This window comes from Ammospiza nelsoni, chromosome 4 (assembly GCF_027579445.1).
Source record: "Ammospiza nelsoni isolate bAmmNel1 chromosome 4, bAmmNel1.pri, whole genome shotgun sequence".
In the NCBI taxonomy this organism is placed as follows: Eukaryota; Metazoa; Chordata; class Aves; order Passeriformes; family Passerellidae; genus Ammospiza; species Ammospiza nelsoni.
Window position 1 is genome coordinate 45,360,050 of NC_080636.1, and position 21,632 is coordinate 45,381,681.

The 21,632-nt window shown below is 37.6% G+C and overlaps 1 long non-coding RNA gene across 1 annotated transcript in view; it reads right to left on the minus strand.

Moving 5' to 3' along the window:
* Window positions 1–13,355, minus strand: part of LOC132072826 (uncharacterized) — a 146,414-nt gene extending 133,059 nt beyond the window's left edge. Inside the window, exon 1 of the long non-coding RNA XR_009418403.1 lies at window positions 13,315–13,355. This is a non-coding gene — a long non-coding RNA (uncharacterized LOC132072826). The remainder of the gene's footprint in view (window positions 1–13,314) is intronic.
* Between the last annotated feature and the right edge of the window lie 8,277 nt (window positions 13,356–21,632).

The following is a 21,632-nucleotide window of genomic DNA, read 5'->3' on the forward strand; positions in this document are numbered from 1 at the left end:
AAATTATTCATTGCTAAAACTGGAAATGAGAGACCCAGTCTCAGCAGAGCTCCAAAAGGCCTGAGAAATGGAATTTCAATTGAATTGATCATTTTAAGGTATTTTTCTATGAATTAAAAAGGAACTGGTTTGAGATTTTTTTCCCCCTTCTATTTCTCTATTTCTTTAACCCCCAGTGCTTTGGAATCTAGAGTGGAGAGAAGAGAAAAATCTTTAGTGTCCTCATTTCTCCCATCCTCTTTGACTTCATCTGTGACTTTAATTATATTTCCTCTCATAAGCTTGGCTTGACTTTATTTTATTTTTAAAAAGATAAGAGGTTGCAGCAGGGCTCCCTAAAAACTCTTTCAGCTCTATTTTTAATGCACACAGTGAAGTCAGAAGCATATATTTAAAAATACAAAGAGTAGCTGATTATTAATTCCAGTTTTAAACTGAAAGAGAATCACTGATCTGGATTATATTAATTAATTTTATATAATCAGTGCTTTTCTACAAGGGCAGCTTTGTGAGAACTTACAGTCTGTGGGACTTTGCTTAATGTTAAATCCTCACCTTTTGTACTTGCACACTTTACAGAATTGTTGGGAAAATTCAGACAAAAGTAACAATTAAACCTTGGATATATGCACGAGCTAAAAATGGAATTGCTTCCTTTTGATATTACTGCTCCAGATTTCTTAAGTAAGAAAAATGTTTATTAATCTATGTGCAAAATTCTCTTTAAGGGTAATCATTTTATCACTGTACAGCATGATTCCAAACCACAATTCAGCACTTGACAGCTTTTGTTCAGCTTGGTTTTGATAATTGGATACAAAAGCGGCTTTTGGCCATTTGGATGAAACTCTTCAAGTTTCACGGAGCTTCTGAAAGCAATCAAATTCAAACACATCACTCATTCTGCTGAGCCAGCCTGACTGATTTGATAGTCCATTACAGTAGTTTATATTTCATTTTTGAAATATTTCAGTGGACATCTCAGAATTAAACTAGCTTGGAATCTTGAGCTCCGAAGGGCTCTGAATTTCATCTCAGGTCATCATTTCTTAATGCAAGTAACCCATAGAGTGTTTTCATATTAACTGTGAACATCTGTAGTACCAAATCCTCACACCCTTCTCACAATTATGTAAATAACTTCATTGGACAGCTCAAGAGGCAGTTTTGTGAATTAACAGGAACATTTTGTTTGAATAAAAGCAAATCACCAATAGCCTCATGGAAAATGAAGTTGTGTGCATTTTATTACAGAGAAAGTGAAACACAAATGCATGTTGGAAATTCTCTCTGTTCTTTTCTCATTTGAACTGGTTATAGTGATGCACTACTGCCAAGCACAAAGAGAGAAAGTGTCTAATAAATGTAATCAGCAACGAGTTCTCCACTAGCGTACATAGAACCCAAAAGTGTTCACTAACTACTCAACTGTCTCTTGAACCATTAGCAAACAAAAGCCCCATACTTTAAAACGTGCTACTCAATAAAATTTCCATCAAATATGGTCAAGGTTATTTTTTCAGGCACCCCAGAGACATGGCCCACTGCCCTCTCTGTTGTTTTTGGTTTCTTCAGGGTTTTGGGGTTGGTTGGGAAAGGATGAGTAGGGTGGGTTGTTTTTTTTTTTTTTTCAAGTCTTGATCTTCCCCCATCCTCTCCACCAATATTTTCATTAAGTGTAAGCAGGCACTAACTTAACCCTTGCATCCAGAGGTAAAAGTGGCAATTCAATGATCCTTTCCCTCTCCTCAGCATAAGAGCAAAATCAATCTTATTTTGGGATAATCTCAGAAGGATTCTAAAAGGGCATATTCTAAAAGGACCATCCTGTCCCATCTTTTCCTCTTTTCAATTAAAATAAGTAGGAATGCTGCAGAAATTTTTAACCAGATGAGAATCTATTATTTCCTACTTCAGGCCTTCCTCTACCAGGAGAAACACAGGTTGATTAAAAGATCTTGAAACTTCTGCCTGAAGTTTAATTTATCATACCAATAAATACATAGCCATGGGCTGATGAGGGCAGTGTGTTACCAAATAATGCCCTCCACATATTAATGCAAATATTAGTGTCCTCCAAATACTATAATTACCAGCAGATGATTACATGATTCTACCAGTAGCAAATCCTACTTCTCTTCAGCCTCTTACAGAAACAGCATTACGTGGGTTTTTCCTTCTCTATTATAAATATAATGTTCCTTGATACAAGCACTAGGGAATAAAGCTTAATCATGCTCATAAGAAAATACAGTTGCTTTTCTCATTGATATATGGCAATAAATAAAGCTGAGGCTGAAATTGATTCATCTTTACCATGAAAAATGTCTTGGCAGAACATGCTAATTACGGGGAAGAAGTAATGAAATGACAGTCCCAAACAATTAGACAGTATCTATACCAAGAACAGACTAGGAGAAGGTCTGTCAGCATCCTTGGCAGATATCTGGTGGGAATTACACCAATGATTCTATTTTCCCCAGAAAAAAAAATAGTAGTTCAAAGTAGAGGTAAAAGGCATTTTCTGGTCTAAGGGGCTACAGTCTGGGTGAATTTGAGAATGTGAGCAAGTGTGCATGTGACTTGTATTTCAATTTTATTAACAATTCAATAGACATCAGTACTGTGTCCCTGTTGCAATGCATCTACAGCATGAAAGACACAAGTAAGCAAAGATGTTACAAATACTTGTGTTTGTGAAACAGAGAACTCAGTGTTTTTTAAGTAAAATGCAGCTTTAGAATGGTCAGAGACATTCAGGTAAATTCATTTTAGGTGTGCATAAAATTTCTAACATTGGATTTTGCAGCAGTTTATCACCAGCAATAGAAACTGCAGCTCACAGAACTACAGAGGCCAACGTTGGGAGGCACCTCTCAGGATCACCTCATCCAACCACCCTGCTCCAGCAGTCACCTAGACCTGGTTACTCAGGAACACATCCAGACTGAGTTTTAAATAAATAACCTCTAAGGATAGAGACTCCACAAACTCTCTGGCCAAGCTGCTGCAGTCCTTGACCAGAAAGAGGAAAAAAAGGGTGGTTTTTTTTGCATGTGTATGGATTTCCCATTTCTCAGTTTGTGCCCATTGTCTCTTGCATGTCACAAGATACACTGAGAATCTGGCTCAGTATTCTTCACTCCCCCTGATCTAATTATAGATATTGACAAGATCCCTGCAAACCTTTTCTTCTCCAGGCTGAGAAGCTGCAGCTCCCAGCCTCTATCCAATAGCTCTGATTCTCTTATCCCTCCAAATTTGCCTTACACTGGACTCACTCCAGTACCTCCACATTTCTTCTGTAGGGCCCAACCCACTGCCATCACTCCAGTTTAATTTCATTTCATTTCACCAGTTCTTTCTGGAAAAGAGGGATCAACTTCCTCCACCTGCTGGCAACACTTCATGATCCAGCCCAGCAGGCTGCTGAACCTTCTGTTTCACAGGCACATCGCTGGCTCATGGACACATGGGTGTCCACCAGAGTCTTTTCTGCAAAGCCACTTTTCATCCAGATGCCATTGCAGGAGGTTATTCCTCCTCAGCTACAGGGCTCTGCATTTTCCTTTGTTTTATTTCACCAAATTTCTGCCAGATCCCTTCTCCAGTCAGCCAAAATCCCTGCATTGAATTCCACACAGCTTTGATAGGCCTTCTTCACATTTCCCCCAGTCATTTCACCAGATCTGATAATGAAGTAACAGCACACATTACAATATGCACAGAAGAATTCATTATAATTTTACCTTCTATTTTAAGTGCCCAAATCACCTGGTATGTAAAAATTTCTTCACCCTAGCTATAGATCAGCAAACTGCTCACCATCTTTTCAAGACCTTTCAAAAACCCACAAAACTGCAAAAAAGAGTGAAATGTCCTAATTCTCCCTCTTAAGAAATTCTCTCACCCTTGCACAGAGAATTATTGTTACAGTTCCTCTCTACCAAACCCTTCTTAACTAAAACCAGATACGCATCTCAATACATGCAGTAAAAACCTAACAAACCACTCCAGTTTTAAACTTTGATTAGGTATTTTAAAGCTTTGGATGAATCACTGGGAAACAGCATCAGTTGGGGGCAATGATTTTGAAAATAATGAGGTTAAATGCTGCATTTTAAAATAACCTTGTTGTATTTTTTAGTTCAATCCATTTCTAATTTTATGGCATTTATAACATAATAGAGATTAGTTATCTAGTCTTATTAGCATAATAAGGAACTATAACCTGTAGCAGTCAGGAAACTAAATTACTGCTTTTACATTTAAGTATTACTTTGACAAACACATTGACCTTTACATTAGAGGTTAGAAAAATGCATTATTTTTCATTTTATTTTCTTTTTGGACAAAGTTTTCTCCAAAAGGACTGTTGAAGGATAAAAGAGTGATGTAAATGGGGAGGAGGGCATAAAATATTAATATTGCAAGATAATTTGCACAGCAAGTCTTCCACAAGGGCTAAACATAAATTCCCATGGGAACAAACCAAGACTAAGTGGGGAGAAAAGAAAACTCCTTTGACTTTCTGGCAACATTCCTCTGAAAATTTCATATTGCTTACTGTTATTTTTTAAGCTTGATGTTGTACTGACCAACATAATTAATTTCTTTTGGTTTTTAGATACGCATTTGTTCATTACATTCATAAAAATTACATATAAATTTCCCACAGCTGGTTTTCAGAGAGTATAAAATGGAAACTGGAAGACCAACCAACTTTGCATGGCATTTCAGAGATGCTCTAAACCAGGGTTTATTGCCTTGCTCCTTCTGAAATTAATATATTAGAACAGAACAGCTCTGTTGGAAGAGACCTACAACAATCACCTTGTCTGGGGCAGTTCAGGGAGTAACATTATCCATAATAATAATTACAAATCTTTACCAAAATAATATTTAAATTCATTCCAATACCTCATAAGGCACGTTTGAAAATGCTAATTATTCACCAAATCCAACCACAGTCTTGGTAGCTCACTCTCAGGTATGGAAGTTATCAGGATGAATTTTTCATTGGAGAAAATAAAACACCAACAAAAGTGGTTTAGTCTTTAAGGTGGAGGGAAAAAAAAATCAGTCTTCCTTCTGGTTCAGTTTAGGTACTTCTCTCATTTTTCTCTATATATTAGAGAATCCCACTCAAAAGCACAAAGCCAAACGAAGAAACTTAAGGTTGGGTCAGTTTTGGGGTTTTGTTTTAGGGGGGTTGCAACTCTTCTTCAAAAACAGATGAGCTGCGCATACTACAAAAAAAAATCATTCCTTTTCTACTTTGTTTCAACACACTTGTGCAAGTGGCACATAAAAACACAAGGGCAAATCTGATGGGTTTCCATTTTTTGGGGAGATGGGGGAAAGGGAGTGTTCAGCTGGCAATGGCTCTTTCCTTTGGCTTGCAAGCAGAACGCCACCCTAGCTGGTAGCACTTGCTGATTGATCTGTTAGGATGATGTTAAACCCACTGTGCATTTTTCACTGGCTGTCTACAGTGTGGCATATTGATTTTGCCCTTCCCTGGCTCGCTTCTAAAACCTACACAGTGAAAACTGTTACTTACTTGAAGCTTTCTGCTTTTCCAGCCCTGCTCTGACAGATATCTCTGTTATGGCACCATCTGCCAGCCTCATATTCCATGGTTGAGCCACAGGCTAGCGCTTGTGCTGTGACAGTTTTTGAGGTGTAAAACACACTTCTCCTGACATCTGCCTCAGCTCATCCATCCTCCAATTAGAAAGCCCTGAGAAGACAGGATTGAGATGCTTTACATTTTAATTTCTCTACAGGATCCCTGCTTCACTACAAGGAGGCCGAGTCTCTGAAGATTGTATTTCAATTTTAAAGAGATAATAGGTTTTGTACACAAAATAGTATAGTAGGCAGGCAGGGAAGACCTTATACACCAAATTAACATTATTTATTCCTGTCCAGTGTCTGTAAAAGCACACAGGAACAGGCACAAGAGGGCCAGATATTCCAAATCTTGTGTGCAATGACAGACTCCAGTTACAGAAAACACCTGCTCTTCCAGAATGAAAAGGAAAACACAAAGCAAGCTGATTAGAGGAGTTTTGGTCTACTGAACTAGGAGATGGCAGCTGCTCCCATCTAAGGCTTCATCTCTGCACAAACTGAGTTCAGAATAAATAAATTCTTGACAGGTAACATTCTGATGGCCTTCACCTGATTTCCTCACTTAGCTAGTACAAGTTTGTTAGTGCTGCAAAATTACTTTAATAATTCAAGACCTAATATGGAACTTAGTCTCCAACCTTTATCAACCATGATGCAACAAAGCCATTTAAGAGTAAGGTATATTTTTAAAATATTATCTTACCAGAAAGACAAGCACATGTCTAATCAAAGGAAGAATGAGGGTTGTGTCTATTTCTTTTCAAATTATATCTGACCACTTAAAATTCAGCATAATCAAATAAACGTGGAACATGTCAGAATTCAGTGGAGGAAGTCATGGGAAGTAACAAAATAAAAGGTAACTCATGAAGGATGAAAAAATCTGTTATGAAAAATGTAGTAAAATAAAAAAAACACAATCTAAAGAGCATGGAATTGGTGACCTTTCACCTTTGTTAAACACATAAAGAGAATCCATGCTACTGAACAGAAGAGTGATGTTACTTTTTAAATTTGAGTAATGCAGCACAACGCAGAGGAGCACTCTTAAAATTTTCCAATAAACAAAACTACAAATCAGATGGGTTATTGCCATTCAGTTCAAGCGTTGTTATGATTCATTTCTTACAGACTTCTTAAAAGCATTCAAACACATTTCAACCATAAATAAGATATCTTACAGTACATGTTCACACCTTACCAGATACAGTCCTAACCAGCAATGTAGTTTGTACATTTTGTACTAATGAGTGTACAGATTTTCACCCCTCTCTCTGTTGTTCCAGCTTCTCTCTTGCTTCCTTGTCTTTCATGGTTCATTTTCCTGAGCCAGCCCTTTCAGCAATAACTTTCACATAAGGAGAAAATCCTTTTTCTCCTAAATTCCACATTTATACTTGTATCAGTTTCTGTTTTTAAGGGAAGTTTCCAGCCTGATTATTGTGGGAGTCACACTACCACTGCCGGAGACTGTCAGTGCTGGGACCAAGGCCTCTTCATTGCAGACAGCTTCAGCAGCACAACTGGTGCCCATTTCACTCCTGCACACCTGACCCACAGCCAGACATGGTTTCCATATTACAGCCTCAGGTACCTCATTCTGTAAAGCAGTTTATTCACAAAATGGTTGAGCTGGTGCCTCTAAAGAAGGACCCCCAGCAGAGGAACCCCTGGGCTTTTAAATCTCCTCAGTCTCCCCATGCACAGGTCTCACCCTTACTTCTCAGACCTCAACTTCTGCCCTCATCTCTGTGTTCATTCACCTTGCTGGAGTCACCAATATTCATTTCCTTTTATTATCCAGAATGTCAGGAATTCTTGACTCCTGCCATGTCTCAGTCTCCATTCCCTTGGCTGGTGCTACCCATCTTTCCTGCCCTTTGTTATCCCAAAGGTTGGCAGTTTGCTGCCTCTTGTCAGGGGCTCCCACCCAGAGCTCCATCTCATTCTGCAGCTCACAAACCCAGCCCTTGGACCAGATCTATTCCTCATCACTGTCAGAGCTATTTCCAAACTGGTGCCTGCCCAATATGCTTTACATACATTGTCCTTGTGTCCAAATAAACATCTGTTCTGCATCAACTAACTCACTAAATGCTTTACACAAGGTCCAGGTCTTTCATAACACTATTTACAAACAGTTTGCCTAGAATAATTCCCAGCTGATCTAAGTGTATACATCCATCCACATGCCTTCCTAGTTCATCTGACTCCAGAGTGCCAAAATCGCTCTGTCAGCACTCATTCCTGACACAGACCTCAGCCACACCCAGTTAGTCAAGCTCTCTCACTTTTGGCTATTATGAAAATCCTCACTCCCTCCCAGGAGAGGGGGGCTCATTCATGAATGATGACAACAAATAAATCTATCAAGGCAGCAGTTCAGATTTCTTTCAGTGTCCTGTACAATGAGGATCCAGGGACATTTACGTCTGTTACTATATTTATTTCATCCTTTCACAAGCATTCACATAGTTTATGATGCAGCTAAGAAATTTTTTCCTTCATAATTCCTGGATATTTTACTTGCTCTTCTGCTTTATTTCTCTGTGTCATATAATTCTGAATAAAAATTGTACAAAATTATCTGTTACCTCTCACAAAGTGATTTATACTTCACAGATAGTACCACAGAAAAGATCTGTGATTTGGCCTCTCAGTGAATAAAACACAGCAAGTTTTACCAGACTTGTGAAACAACTATTCTCATAATGACAAATTAAAACCTAATTTTCATTTTGACCCTGCATTTAGTTTAGAACAGAATTTTAATTGCTGTAGCAGACCTGGGACTATTTGGAACAACATCTTTTTAAATGAAAGACTAGAAGAAAATCACAGACCATTCACCTCTAATTATAAGCACACATAAAACTATATTTTCACTACTGTCCTGAGTGACAGATGTGCTTTCCTGAATGCCACCCAGGTACAAAACCATGCAGTTCTTGCAGGCAGCACTCTACTGGTGCATGTGGCAGATCAGCAAATCACTGGCTGATGTCAAACCAGCGCAGCTCCATTCTGGTCCCTTTCAGTATCACCAGGCCTGGCACAGCTCCTCTTTTACACCTCTCACTGAAAGATTGCATGGATCTAAGTGAGCAGAGCAAGAAAGAGTGCCACAAAAACACTGTTCCTTAAAGAGTCAACTCCTATCCAGCACAAGGACTGAAAAGGAACTACAAGCAGATCCTGATGAGGGATACTCTGGGATGAAAATAGCTCAGCTGGGGCAATAGGAGTCAAGTGATGATGCCTGAAAAACTGGGGGCAAAAATATTCTCCCTGGGCTTCTCCTTCTGTAACAGATTTTATCCCTTTTCCTTCAGTTCCACATTTTCCCCCCATCAAAGTCCTTCAAGTATAAAGAGTAAAAAGAGTTCTGTCCCCTTCCAAATTCTCATGCACACCAACCTTGTCACTGTTAAGGCAGTCTGAGGAGCAGAAAAAGCCTTGACCCTGTGTCAATGCTCAGCAACAGCAGAAACATCCCTAAATTATCAACACCCTTTACAGCACAAACACAAGACACAGTCCCGTACCAGACTCTGCAAAGAAAATTAACTCTACTGCAGCCAAAACCAACACAAATACATTTGCAAGCCCTGGCAACAGAACAGTGCATTTCTACCCTTAAAACAGGCAGAATTTTAGTGACGTGTAGTGTCACCAAAATCAAAACTAATTGCTCAACCATTGGCTTTAAATTAAGTATGTTAATTTTGCCAAGGGCAACATTTACTTGAAATTGTAAATAGCAAGCTAGCCAGAAATCATGTAAATCATAATCCCCGCTATTAAATTCTCCATTTAATGGGCTAATATTTATTGACAGCTCACTAAAAATTAATTAATACAGTAACTGCGTGTGTTGAAAACAACAGTGTTATTAGGGGGGTTTTTCTGGTGTGTCAACTGCTTGAACTTTGGTTTGGTTGGGGTTTTTTTGTAATCATTTAGAAGACTACTACAAAATTGCCCCAGGCCATACTGTTAACATACAAAAGCCAACTACTATTCTCTAATCAAACAACTAATTCCAAGTTATTGGAAAATAAATTACTGGGGCTGCTCTCACCAATTTTTTATTCCTGCTTAAGAGATTGGACACTTACTAAATATTGAAACCCAGGAAGGCAACAGAGAGATGTTAGTGAAGCACATGTGCCAGTTTACAGTCTGTTAACTTGTTTGGTCACTTTAGTGTTTCTGCCCTCTACTTTGGAATTAATTACTGTGAACATCTTTTTATTAAACTCAACCTTCAAGGCATTTTCAGACTTTGCACTGAGATTTGGCATGTGGGTGGCAGATGATACTTTATCTTTACTTGCAATGTACACTGACTTTTAACCTACCCATCCATCCACTGGATTAAGTTTTAGGCCTAGAAACAGAAGCCAGAAAATTCTGGCAACAACAAAACAAATATGGACCCAAAAGGGAGCGGCACATTAATTAAATAAAAGGAAGAACATTCACCGTTCTGTGCTAAAGGGTGACAACATGGGCACAGATGAAACAGCAAATGAAAGTTAAATAAAAAGAGGTCTGATGGGAGAAAGAGGTGCAGCTGACTCAACAGAGCAATGTGTTCTTGAAAGCTGTTCTAGGACCAAAAAAAAGTATTTTATGGCGCATGCAAAAAGGGTATTATTAAAATAGCTAGGATGCTAAATGCAGGATCTGTAAATAACCATCTCCAGAAGCAGAGTGTCAATGTGTAACAATGGAGAGTACAAAAAAGGGGGAAAAAAATCAGTAGAAAAGTCCCAAAAAACATGCTTCTGAGGTTAACAATAAGCAAAGAAAAAGGAGATATACCACTAGCATCTGTGCTAATGAGTAACTTCCAGGATTTCTTTGGGAGTCTGAGATGGCGACCTAAACTGCAAAGGCGCAGAAAACCAGCAGCCGGTTATCTGAAGAGACTTTTATATCAGCAGTGATGGTCAGGACAGAAATTTTGCTCAGACTAGAGAAGATGCCACGTTTTTTTTTTATCAACTGTCACAGGTAAGGATCCTCTGTGTCCACCTGTGGATACCAGGCAAGGCACTGCTGCCTCGTGTTCTTTATCCCCACGCAGCAGCAGGACCACGAGGCACCCGGCAAACCCCAAGAGGAGGAGCAGGGGGCAAAGGGCTGTGAAATCTGATGGGAATTAGGTCATGCAGGTATTAACAGCTGCAGCCGACCAAAAAAATTTGAAACCACTTCTAAATACTTTACTATTCATAGTCTGGAAATATCCATACCCAGCACCAAGAAAAACCTGAGGAACAAATGTTCACATTCATACACACTCACAGTAAATGTGATGATATTTAAACACAAAAATTTTTACTTCCAAACCCAAGACCACAGTAGAATTACAGAGCTTGGGGTCATTTTCAGCTTCCCCAACATCTCCAGAAGCAGAAAGTCAATTTCAAGAGGAACAGGTAGAAATTGGAGAACATACAGTACTTGCTGGTGCTACAGTAGGCAGATATAAGCCACACATAGCCAAATAGATCAGCTTAAAATTCTACATCTTTCAAAATCCTCAGCCCAGAGAAGACTTCTCTTGGAGAAAAATCCCAAGAAAGAAATCAGATTAAGTTATCAAATTCTTAAAACACACAAACTTCCTTTGACCTACTTAACTTAACAAAAGCCCTGGCACTTTGTAAAACCCCTTAGGCAAGATCTATGCATTTTCTTCTTTCAAAATTGAAAATACAACATTTTTCTCTTATTAGTTATTAGAATAAATGTGTCATATCTTACTAAGATAATCAGTGTGAACAGAAAGCATACTTAAACTAAGCAGCTGCTACCCCATGATTCTCAAAAGCATACACAAAGGTTGCAAAGTTCAAAGGATACTAAAGTAGTAAGATGCTCAAATCTCTGAATTAAACTAGAATCTGACATGCGATTCCTGTGGATTGCTTTCAAAAGTCTATGTTGAAAAATCAGCAATAATAAATAGAAAATTGACTTTAAAAGGAACCAAGCTATCGAGCAGTAGTTTACAAAGAGAAAGGAATTAAATTTAGCCTGGTTCATCTCAATTCCAAATCTGCACACCCTATAAATAAAATTCCAGATGACATTTTTTAATTGTCTTCATATCTGATGTACCTTTCCATGACATATCAGAGAGATCTGTTTCTCTAAGCCCTTGTATCTCTGCTGTACAGCACAGGCCTCTGTGTTACAGAAACTTCTTTCAATAAGTTCTTTATTATTTACAAATTGTTCTAGATACAAATTGTGCTAGCTTTCACAGTTGCCAAAAAAAATTACTATAATTGAAATTTATGTTTGCAAATTATAAAAAAGCATAAAGGCAATACATATAAAAGTTAGATGAATTTTGTCTCTGAAAAGCAGTTATGTAAATTAATTCCAAGAGCTTCACAGTATTTCCAGCCCCCAAATAAAAAGATTTTTAATGCAGTTTTCAATTCACTCTGCATTCAAAAAGATTTAATTTTATTATCAAAATATAACATTTCAAGGCATTAACAAATAACAATGTGGCATGATTGTTGTTTTTTATTTAAAGTTTTTTCACACAGCACCATGCAAAACAAATTACACTTATGGGACTTGCCACCTAAATTGACATTAGCAAACATTAATGATGATAAAAGTATCATTCACATTTCTGTTAGAGATAAAAGGATCTCTGTTCTTTGGCTTATTAAGCTAAAGATCAGACTAGGGTGGACTCTTGAGCACTCACACTGCAATAGCATGTAAAAAACCCACCCTGCTACTGCACCCAAACCCCCAAGGCAGTCCAGCCACATGTGTTGGCAACTCAAACATGAATTTCAAAAAAACTGGGCCAGCACAGCCCACTATGAACATGGGGCACCAGCAGTAAGTTGTCTAGAAGTAGCTACCCAGCTGATGAAACTCCCAAAGCTAGGATAATCCTTGCCTTTATTTTATGGGTATCGCATACTTGCCACCACAATCTAGAACACCAATCTCTACTCTTCTATTTCCCTCTACCTTGCCTCACTCATTTACACTTGGAGCAGTCTGGGAGCAGAGACCAAATCGTCACCAAAAACACCCAAGCAGCATCACAGAGCCTGATCAGCCCCTTCAAACTCCAATTTCACGTTGAGATGTTGTGGCAGCCACATTGTCAGTATTAGCAATTTCACTGAAGTGCTAGAACACACAATGCCTTTTCAAGTGAAAAGACAGCACTCCATGTTTGATATTTTACAGGAAAGTCCCAAAATAACTCTTGCCATCATTTGTTATTCTGTCAGAGATACAGTTTTTTTAAATTTGTAATTGATACCAGAGAACCACCTTAAAGTCATCTTTTTGTACTTTAAGAAAGAGAAGAAACAGTAACAGAGAAAAATAGCTACATTTAGCTGGAAGTCAAATATTCCAAGTTACATCAAATTAATATCAGGTCTATCCATGCCAGCAGAATAATTTGCCTTAGGTGATACCAGGTAAAATTCTGGACTGTGGATTCCAGGCCTTATTTGAATTTTGAGCTCCACAGTCTCTAGTAGCTCAAGAAAAACAGCTGAAGGAAAAGAACCATTTTGTCACAGCATATTACACATTTGAGATAGCCACAATGCACAGAGTATGACCAGACAATTTCAGAAGGCTTCAAGCATTCTCCCATACACAGTAACACCTCACCTCATCAGAGGGCTTCTGGTGTCTGCCCATACACAGTAAGACCACAGCACTTCAGAAGGCTGCAGGCATCTGCCCTTCTTGTTCCTCAGCCCAGCCTTTTATCCCCTCCTGTTGATGTCCTGCACCTGTGTGCCCTCTGCTCCCTTTGGTGGTTGGGCAGTGCCCTGGGCTCTCGTTACCTTCAATGCTGCTCACCTGCTGCTACAGCTGTGGCCCATTGGGGATGAGGCTTGGCCACAGCCCCACCCCAATCACCACAAACTGCATGCCTACACCATTCCTATCCCACATCAAACATTTTGAGAGGAAAAAACTCAAATAAATTTTAATTTGCCCTCTTCAAAACACAGATACGCAGAGTAGCAGGAGTCATCAGTTATTGCAAAGTTAGAGGATGAGGTAGAAAGTGACACACAGATTTCTGAGAACGACTGAAATTCTGCTCAATGAATTTGAACAGGCTTGCTTTGAGAACACTGACAGTCTGGAAACATCTAAAACAGTGTCAGTTTGCACAAGACCACGTTCTCTAGGGCCAGGTTTCAGATTCTTGCCGTTGCATTTTTGTGTGCAAAGACTGTGATGTCAAAGTTATTAAGTACATCTTTCAGTACTCATTTCCTAAATGCAGAAAATACTCCCCTTGGAATAAGAACCCTGAGTGGTCAATACCTGAAGTGATCAGCATCTTTCTTCCTTCTTCTTGTTCTTTCTAGGAAGAAAAAACAGGAGCACAGTTCAGACTTTGAAAAGATAGGAACAGCTGTTCCCATCTGAACAGCCACGGTGCCTTTGTTATCCAAGATCAGAGGAAAAAACATTACTTTAAACTTTCAACCACTAGTTCTCTGGAGAGAACAAACTGCTTTCTGAAGAATAAATTAAGCATTCAATTAAACTCTACAACAGGTAACTACTGCTCTTACACGCTTTGGGGAAACCTCATTCAATGGTATTATTACAGTCCTGTGCAAATAACTCCAATAAATCACATCAAATTGAGAAATTCTCTTCTCAGATCCAGAAAAATGTTCAATATAAAGAACATGCAGACTTAAAGAGGGAGAAAAATATTAAAATACCTAGAATACTGGCATTATATCAGTCCCTGAGTCCCTAATTGCAGCATTAGGTTAGAGACACATCCATTTCTGTAAAGATCTTTATGTTATAAAGATCTGATTCTGATTCTCTACTTCCCAGAATTACAAATGCATATAGAAGAATTCTGAGGTATTTCCAAATACCAAATAATGTGGCTTTAAAGAATTCGTTTGTCTCCATTGATGAAGCATTTAATTCAGGTTAAATTACAATGTTTATGAAATAGCTTCAGGATTTATTGTATTTCCATGATAACTCATCAACTGCACTTTAGCTTGAAGGAATATAAGAAGAGAACTTAATTAACACTAATTTCCAAACTGCCAAGAGCTGCTGTAGGTTCAAGAATTGTATCTACATAGGAGCATGACCCAAATAAACAAACAAAAAGGTACTGCTTCCAGACCACTGAGCCTATTACTAAAATTAATTGAGCAATATTGACTTGGATATTCTAATCATCAGGAAAAGTTAAAGGCAACAGCAGCCTCTGAAGATACAAATTCTTTTAACTTTCTATTAAAACACTGACCATGGTGAGTTAATAATTCAGTGTATTTATCTCTAGGTTTGATGTAATTTAAGTAAATATTATGTTGGACACTAGCTGCCATTTTGAAAGGAGTTCTTCAAGCTCAAGAAGGCAAAATATATAGAGAAAAACAAAACGGTGTAACAATTTTTAAGTCTTTTCCCTGTTTTAATAAACCTGTTTGGGAACAAACTATTAAGGATAAAATAAAAAAAGAAAACCACAAAATTTTCACATGAGCATAAACCTGAAAAATATTTAAGATACTATGAGGAAATAAAATGTTAAAACACAATACCATGATATAAACTTTCAACTTTTAAACAGCATGGGTGTAAATTTGAATTGAACATCTTTTTATGGCTATGTATCAGACTGTTTTTCTTTGTTTCTAAACCAAAGATGCTGTGCCCTTTAACATCATTAAATAGCTTATTGGGTCAAAGCCCTCTTGAACTGTAATGTTTTTTTAGTAATATGTTTGAAGTGTTTTCATGCAAGAAAATCATTATTACAGGCAAAATCCTTTTTCAAAATAAGACCCTTTTAACTGCTTAAACAAAGATTTGCAATAAGGAATGGCTTCAAGTATAAAAACACATAATTTATAGTAAGTTTTTCTGAAAAGAAGGAAATATAATTTCAGAACACTGAGGAAGAGTGCAGCCACTTGGGTAAGATGATTAGAATGACTAAACACTCCTGTGTAAGTGCTCCAAGACTGTGTCCACAATCAGTCTAAATTTAACGTACATATCTATAATGTACATGTAATGGATATGCACACATCTTTTTCTCTCCACAGAACCCCTGCCAGTGTGCTCTGATCAATATTACAGGAGAGAGCATTGCTTAAGCAGTGTCTCAATCAAAACCACAGCACTGCATTCCTAGCTGCAGCTAACAGCATCTCTAAAATGTGTAAAACACTGAAAAGCAAAGCCATGAGGTAGCAGGTGAGGATGGCTTCCAGCTTAGAAGAGCTCCTGAAGCTGTTACCACATTTGGTATGGGATTTTGGTAATTGATTCTGCAGGAACCCCTGTAAGTTGCTCTCTGTTGGAAATCACTTACATCCTGTACCATTTGTTGTGTCTGTTCAGAGAATCTGCACTGCAGTTGGCAGCCAAAGTAACTGGCAACAGGATCATCCTTGGCTTCAACACTTCCTAAGTTTTCCACCCAGAAAATATTAAAAGAGGAGTGAACCTAAGCATCACTTCAGGTTTATCAGAACACACACTTTACTTTTTCTGCCACTACGGAAGATTTCATGCCAATTTTGTCATTCCAGAAACCATTTGGCATTACCAGAGTTTCTTGTGATTTCTTCCAGCGTAAATATAGCACTCAGAAACCTTTTCTGCAAATAATTCTGCAAGCCATCAGTCTGACCCCAGCCCATACATTGATCCTCAACACAGAACCCACTCCCCTGGAGAAAACTCTGTCCCTGGACCACAGCATCTTGATTAGGAACAGCAACCAAACCACAAAAACTGCATCTCTGATGTCAAGAGTGAGGAGATTTCCGTGGGAGTCTTCTCAAATCCTGAATTTAATCACAGCTATTAAGTGAGTACAATTACATGTCAGTAGGTGTGATAATTGTCAGATGGAGCAGGGGGAAAGCAAAGAGCATTCAAAGATAAAAATTGCAGCTTGGGTGTTCTGCTAGATTGATAAAAATGTGCAGGATTTGATGCAGAAATGTGTTCCAAAGATGACCTAGGCAAAGACAAATACATGCCTTGAAGGCTTGTCAGCTAATATTCAGGAGTGGATAAACTGTCTCTGAGCAGCAATTATTTATTTTTTAAATGCTCATTAAGAAGTGATTTATCGTGGCAGAGATTAGTAACTCATAAAATCATTATATATTTGCATGGAGAGGTTGCAAATATTTTACTTCAGCCTTTCAGTTTAAAACCCTTCAGTAAGATATGTACACTCAGATAAAGAGTTCTCCTTGCAGATCATTTATGTGATGCTACAGCACATATTGGTTTAGAAAGTGTCCTTCAACTGACAATATACAATGTAAATGCAAGAGGAAGTCTGCAAATTTTGAAAGAAAGCTTTTTGAAAGGCCTTTTAGGCATTCACACAAGTTTAGATGGGGATAAATTGTTTAAAATGTATAAATTCACATAACAGAGTCACAGAAAGAAGAGCCAATTTGAAGGGGAAAAAAAAGTCACTCAGAAAAAAAATCAGCATCAGTAATGGAATTGCAGCTCCTTTTATGTGGTGCAAGCCTTCAAAGTTCCTGTACATCCACATCTTCAGAAAATCTCTGGATGTTGGAGCAGAAACCTGTGTATGTGTGTGAAATTACTTTCAGATGATAAAAAATCAGGTAGAGGAAAAGAGGATTGGCATGATGAAAAGCAGGCATAAAAAATAAAAAGATCATCCACTGGATGTTTGGTGTTTACCAAATTCATGAATTTCAAGCCAGTCCAAAAAAATTATGAAATATATAATTGCCTAGTCCAAGAGTTAAGAGTTGCTTTTTTTCTTTTCTTTTCTAATAAACCTTTTAGTTAATCTATTTACACACATGACCTGTTAGGACAAACAAAATTGCTGGAAATTGAAAATTTAAGTCCTGTGAAAATAAGAAAAATCAGATGCCCATTTCCTATTTCTTTGGTTTGAGAATTCTAAATCTGGTGAGCTGAGGGGTTTTGCCTCTTCTCAACAGTTATTTGGAGGCACTTTCTTTTAATTTGTTTGGGTTTTTCTATGTTTGTTTTTTATCTCTCAGCTTCAGAGGCAAATGTCTTGCTCCATTCTGCTTGCTCCATTCTGACCCTGTGATCCCTGCATTTGTTTTGCTATAAGAAGACACTCACAGAGTCCTGGAGGCAGAAATCAATTAAAACATCATAATCAAAAGTGTAAACTTTCCAAGCACTCTCACTGCTGGCTTCTTTATGAAAGAATACTAGAGGTACAATCAGTGTTACATTCTTTAAAATGAAAAAATAAGTTAATAGGCTCAAAGCCTACTCATGAGAAGAACAATTTCAATATCTACCAGAGAACAAAGGGTTTAAAATCTCACTCTTGCATCTCACATTTAGGAAATTTATAATTTAGTGCAGATCTTTTGGATTAGCACACATTTGCACCCAAAGAACAATTCACCTGGAAACACCAACAAATCCAAAACACTTCAGAAATTTAGCCTAGGCAAGTAAAAATTGGCACCATACTTCATGTCAGGAAAAAATTACAAAATCCAGAGATTTCTAGAACAGGTAAGAGCTGCTATATCACAGGAAAAAAGAGATAACAATAATCTTTTACTTCATGTGGCCATTATCTAATCTTTTTTTGCTTGTTGAGATGATAAAATTTGAAAAATATTTTTTCAGTTTATGCTTGAACCTCTAGTTGAAATTTCTTTTGATGCCTGAACCTCTAGTTCAAATTTCTGCCCTGGCAGGTGGTTGAAGACCTCCAAGGAAATGGAAAGAGAGTTTCCAATGAAAAGGAAAGAGAGTTGCCCTGTTAGATATCTCACTAGGCTCTGAGCTGATCAATCTCTGCTCTCTCCTGCTACAAGGGATAACAAGTTCACCAAAAGAACTCCAGCTCTTATTCTTCCCAGCTGAAACACAAAGATTCCAACTCTTTTCCCCCCTTACAGACAAGAGCCAGAAGAGCTCAAAACTCTCTTCAACTTTTATCACAAGTTCATATCAGACAGGCCATCAAGAGGATTTGTTCAAACAACAGAAAATTTCTGAAAACTCCAATATTTTAAACTTTTTTTTTCCACATTTCAACTATAACTGCTCAAAATATAAATCGCAATTTGATGTGTCCACAGCTGCTCTTGAATGCCATGATCAGGCAAATGGTCCATAAAAATAACACCTACTAACCTTAAACAGTCTAGGAAAAAAAAAGAAGCAGTTAAAATTATGTATTTACCCAATGTCACTATGGAGATACTTAGTTCCTCACAGCATTAAATTGAATTAATAAGCCTATTTCTTGTTAAAGACACTTTATATAGTTTAAAGACAAATATATTGATACATTCTGAAAAAAGGAAAGGGAAAAGGGAAAGGAAAAGGAAAAGGAAAAGGAAAAGGAAAAGGAAAAATTCATAATAATGCTGATAAATTTCTTTGAATTTGATAGAGAATTATGGTGGCTAAAGGTGTATCAAGAACTGTTAAGAGAAATAAAAAGCAAGAGGCTGTGGAAGATGGGGTCAGAGGGGGAAAGGTGGACAAAAATGGGATCCAGTTGAAAGAACGCAAAATAATTAGGAAAATATAGAAAAAGAAAAGCTCTCATGAGGAAGCATTTCTAGAGGAGAGCAGATGGGAAGGATACAGATGTGGCAAGAGGTCTGCAATGCACATGCTGTTTTGTGCCAGCTGCAATAGCATCCCAGGGTAGTGACATCCAAAATTACTTGGGTTTAGCAAAAGTGAATTAAAACCATCATGCTTGCATTATTTAGGACCTGCTTTCAGCTCCTTTTTGCCCAGCTCCCAAAAGCCCCAACGTGGGATCAATTAAATCTTCTGAGGAGCATTTCTGTTCTGAAGGATGCTGTCATCTGCTCCTCAGTGGAAATTAGGCTTCATTAGCAGAGCTGCAGGGCATGCTGCAGGGCACTTGTACAGGGCTGGGATTTGATCAAGGTGGGATCAGTACCTGGGAAAACAGCTGCTCATTGGCTGTGTTCTGTTTCTGTAATTTGTTTCAGGCATAATGAAGACCTGGAGAACAGTTTTGTGCAAGGGAATCAGAGGTTCTCATCCTGCTGAATTCTCATCCTGATTTTCTTTAAGCTTCAGGCTTCATTGCTGCAATGCTCAAGCCATTTGTAAGGCTTTATATGAAAGTACAGAACTACAGCAAACTAAAATGTGAAGATGTAGAGTCCATCAAATCACCAAATTGTTTTATTTATTTTTTACCAATGAAATCATCTCCAAGAGATTGAGTCAAGTCTTTGGTGTGATTTATGAAGATAACAATAGCTATTAACATGAAAAATTTGCTAGTTTTAGTAAACCATCGATATTCAGCAAATCTTGATCTGTCATGCTTAGAACAGCAGATATTACTACTCTAGTAAAGGACCCTCAAAACAGGGATTTAAAAGTAGGAGAGCTACTGGTACCACATGCTGTGCATTGATCACTAGCATCCACTACACTTCCCTAAAATTTACTGAAAGAAGAAGAGTTCCCAAGGAGAACATCCAGTTTATCACACCAGCATACAGAAACAAGCAAAGAAAGATAAAGTACTAGTGTGAGAATGAACAATTAAGGTGTGCCTTGGAAAAGGAAGGCAACAGCCTTCATCCACAGAAAGGTTTTTAAACACATTTGCCCCATTTGTTATTTTTTTAATGTTTTATTCATTTATACAAGACCTCTGCACCCCAGGCTTAAGAATCTGTAAATTACGTATATGCACTCTTATAAAAATAGCAAAATTTGGAAAAATTTTTCATTCTTTTTTCCTTACACACCTTTATAAACACAAGTATTTGAACAACTCCCATTTAAAATTTGTATTACATAGAGAACTATGTCTAGCATAGTCTAACCTTTGGTTAGTTTGAAACCTCAAAGAAACTTACTTATGTGCTTATTCATACCAGCAACAAGACTGGACGACTGCCTGCTAGTTACTTGTCTTACAGAATTTTACTCAGTTTTTATTTAATTTATACTTGTTTTGGAGATTTTTTTGGATGGTGGATTTTAATTAAGCAAAATGAAAAATTAGGGCTCCTGTTTAAACTTCAGTTTCTGGAGATAAAAAAATTACCTTTTCAACAGTTTCCGGCCTTTACAGAGAAAATTGTGCAACCAGCTTAGATTAGGGGAAAAAAAAAAAAAAAAAAAAAAAAAAAAAAAAAAAAGGCAAAGCACTAGCCCAGAAAAAAAGCAGGAGGCTTAAGTGAAAAATAGTAATACCACATTTTAAAATTCTGGTTTTGTGCTGAAAAATAATAAAACAACGCTCTGGTACATAATTTACTATGTTTAATAAGGCAGTCAGAAGTTTAAGAACACCACAACCTGTCAGTCCCACAAAACATCCCTGGATTATTCGAGTCAAAAAGCTTTGATCTAGTTCATATTTCATCATCACCAATGAGCAGGACACAGTCCACTCTCATGGCTCCCTTGTCCCTTTGGGTTTTATGTTGTTTATTAAAACTGAATGTCTTATTAAGACAGCAGAGAGTAAGCAATTAGCTAGAGAAAATATTGAAAAAAAAGGACAAAGACACTCTTTAATTTATATGTCAAAGCTTTACATAGACGTGTTGTAGCTCTTGGGACGGTGGTTTTAAAATTTACTTACCATTCCTAAGTCTGTGTTCACATATTCCTTGTAAAACCATCTTGGAGAATATATCTCATTACAGCTTGTGACACAAGTTATGTTCTCCCAGTAAACCTGGGGAAAAGAAAATATACCCCAGAGAACAGCAAAGTAATAAAATCTGACATAAAGAAACAAATTATCATTTTTAAAAAGATCTAATAATGGCTCCTAGCACTTTTTAATAAAAGATACTCAACTGCAGCATCTTGAGGAACATGACTTGTTTTAATTATTTATTGAGAGTTGATGGTTTATTTGAAAGAAAATGCAATTATATCCTGACACTTTAATCACTATCAGT